The sequence below is a fragment of the Myotis davidii genome, unplaced genomic scaffold (genome assembly GCF_000327345.1).
Source record: "Myotis davidii unplaced genomic scaffold, ASM32734v1 scaffold450, whole genome shotgun sequence".
NCBI lineage: Eukaryota > Metazoa > Chordata > Mammalia > Chiroptera > Vespertilionidae > Myotis > Myotis davidii.
The window spans coordinates 105,927-106,638 of record NW_006282385.1 but is presented as its reverse complement, the minus strand read 5'-3'; positions in this window follow the sequence as shown (position 1 = coordinate 106,638).

The following is a 712-nucleotide window of genomic DNA, read 5'->3' as shown; positions in this document are numbered from 1 at the left end:
ACAGGAAGAGGGAGAGAGAGATAGAAACATCAATGATGAGAGAGAATCATTGATTGGCTGCCTCCAGCATGCCCCCTACTGGAGATCAAGCCTGCAACCCAGACATATGTCCTGTCCGGGAATCGAACTGTGACCTTCTGGTTCATAGGTCAATGCTCAACCACTGAGCCACGCCAGCTGGGACTCTCTTTGTCTTTAATTTTAGGTATTTTAATTATGATGTGTCTGGGTGTGAGCCTGTTTGGATTCTTCTTGCTTGGAACTCTCTGTGCCTGCTGACCTTGTGTGACTTTTTTCTTCACCAGTCCTCTCCCTCCTCACATTACAGTAGTTCCTTTAGCATTTTTTTCCAATGTTTGTTTGATGGTGATAAACTCCTTTAGCCTTTTTATGTCTGGGAAATGTTTTATTTCACTATCTATTTTAAATGATAGCCTTGCTAGATAAAATAATCTTTATGTCAGATCCTTGTTTTTTATTACTTTGAATATTTCATGCCATTTTCTTCTTGCCTATAGAGGTTCTAATGAAAAATCAGCTTCTCAGAGCTCCATTGTAGCTAACAAATTGCTTTTCTCTTGCTGCCTTTAAGATTCTCTCTTTGTCTTTTTTTAAATATATATATATTTTATTGATTTCAGACAGGAAGAGGGAGAGAGGAATAGAGAGTTAGAAACATCAATCAGCTGCCTCCTGCACACTCCCTACTGGG